At 45.9% G+C, this 2,476-nt stretch overlaps 1 pseudogene; it reads right to left on the reverse strand.

The window, feature by feature from the left end:
* Positions 1–1,293: 1,293 nt before the first annotated feature.
* On the reverse strand, positions 1,294–2,476 carry LOC146974373 (N-acetyllactosaminide beta-1,3-N-acetylglucosaminyltransferase 3 pseudogene; annotated as a pseudogene).

The following is a 2,476-nucleotide window of genomic DNA, read 5'->3' on the forward strand; positions in this document are numbered from 1 at the left end:
GGCCGTTCCAAAACCTTCATCTTTCCTCTTGAAGTAGCTGTCATGACGGATTGTGAGGTCTGCTTTGGATCATTGTCCTGTTGTGGAAGGAAGACTCCCCTCAGTTTCTCTTCTTTTCCTGACTGCAGGACATATGTGTCCAGAATCTGCATGTTTTACAAAACGATTCCTCCCCTTTGATCTGTGTAACATTTCCTGTGCCACTGGCTGCCTCGCAAACCCCAAAGCATGAGATTTCCACTCCCATGCTTGACAGTTGGCAAGGTTGTCTTTTCATCAGATACCACTCCTTTTTCTTCTCCAAGCACAATTTTGGTGACTGCTGCCAGCGAGCTCAATTTTAACTTCATCTGTCCACAGTGCTTATCAAAATGGCTCTCCCTCATCCAGATGTTATTTTGCAGGCTTCAGATGTTTATGTTGTCTGATGAGATCTCAGGTAAGGTTTTGTCCCAATGAGTCTTCCATGCAGACCCTGTTTAGAGGCCGCTGCTGCACATAGATGTTGCTCAGCTAAACTTTCCTACAGTCAATCATGCTTTGAGACTTCGCGAGACTTTGTATTACAGCTCCGTTTACAAACATGACGGCTTTCTTGGAGTAAACAAACCCCATATGTTTGAATAGCCATCTGATGAAAAAATTGCAGTTTTGTGGGATGTAAACAGCCTAAACAATGTAAGATCGGTCTGCTACCATTATACGCTGCTGTGGCGATGCGGAAACAGACAGAACTACTGCATAACAGGAGCAATTACAAAGAAAATATTCAGATTCATTCTTTTACTGTATGTCCACACCAAAAGCTTCCAAAGAGGCAAAATATTTTTTGCTGCTTTGGTTGCTCTTCACTTGACTGACGTCAACGTTCAATCGCGCTGCAGAAGGACACCTCTATTCTGACTGGCTGCTGCCGAACCGCGTCATAGCTAATTACCATAACGTTAACCGAGACTCAACTTCTCGTCTGGTGATGCTTTGGAAGCTTTGGACGCTTTGGACACTTTGGAAGCGCGACTGACTGCAGTCGCCAGGCTCTCATTGAAAATGAATGACTTCCAGCGTCTTTCAAGCTTCGGACGCTTTTGGTGTGAACACACAGTTAGACCTAAAATATTTGGAAACTATAGCCCCAGGTTGGATTTGGCCGAAATTGTCCTTTAATGTGGTCCAGTACAACACCACTGCAAAATACAACCTCTGACTGACCGTCTCTGTGATGGCGCTTTGTGAAGACTCAGAGGTGGCGTTTCAACATCAACTCCTGTCACCACCATTGTTGCTGCTGTTGTGCTAGCATTTCACAGTTGGGTCGTTTATTCTGTACCACATGAGAAACATGTTAGCTGGCACGAAACTGCTAACGATTAGAACTTCTCTATAATGACACGGGTTGTACGCATCAACGTTTTGGGGGATTTGCAACCCTGCTGTCTTCACACCAGCATGCCTTTCAGGACTGAGACCGGCTTTAGCCAGGCACATGCCCATGTAAACATCATCAATGGGATGAATGGCGATTGACTTGGACATGTTGTATATGACCGAGGCCGTGTAGCCAGACAGGAGGAAGCCTCCACCACCACAGTAGGAAGGATAGCTGTTTGACTCCTGCACCTGAACAGGAATGTAAAATATGCTCTGTGGGTCTCTAATGGGTCTATCATTCTCACGCAGATAACCAGTAAAGAGGTGCTTGCTCCCATTATTGTCTTTAAGGCTTTGGAGGTAGTGAACCATGTTGTCTGTGTGGGCAAAGACGTCATCATCACCGTTTAGCAGGAAATGAACATGGGGACAGTTTGTTTCCATCCACTCTAGGAAGAGGATCTGCTTCAAGGTGAGGTTGTAGAACGTGTCTCTGAAGTCCCACTGGAGAATATCGTTATGATCGTGTTGCTCCAATTCAAGGAGCTTGTTCAGCCTCTCTTTCTCAAAGCCAGTATCCATTGTTCCAGAGATGAAGAGTCTTCGGATCTGCACGCCATTGTGTAACCTCTCTTCAGCCCAGGTTTTGCGCAGCACCTCTCTGCGGTCATAGTTGGCAGGGGAGCTCTTAATAACCAGTAAGAGGAAGACCTCAGAGGATCTCTCAGCTCCACCACATTTGTCAGGAGCGTTCAGTAGCATCGGAAACTGTCGACAATGACGATAGTAGAGAAAATCTTGAAAATGACCAGGAAGTGAGCTGAAATCTTTGATGTTAGCAGCAGACATGTTTTGCTGACATTTTGGCCAGTTGGAGGGCGGAAGGGTATTGTTGGTGGCTTTGGTTGGTGGCTTTGTGTAACTGGCATCCTTTGTCGTTGTGGCTGGGACGTCGATGATTTTAGTAAAACGAGGAGTCGAAGGAGGAGGATCTTCCCAGAGGTAAAAGACCATGATAATGGTGACCACCAGCAAGAACAATCCCACAGCGATCATTGTCCCCCTTAACACAGTGACACACAAAGAGTTTTATCAGTCCACCTCAACA

Source organism: Trachurus japonicus, chromosome 14 (assembly GCF_045865225.1).
Source record: "Trachurus japonicus isolate A0001 chromosome 14, Traja_1.0".
In the NCBI taxonomy this organism is placed as follows: domain Eukaryota; kingdom Metazoa; phylum Chordata; class Actinopteri; order Carangiformes; family Carangidae; genus Trachurus; species Trachurus japonicus.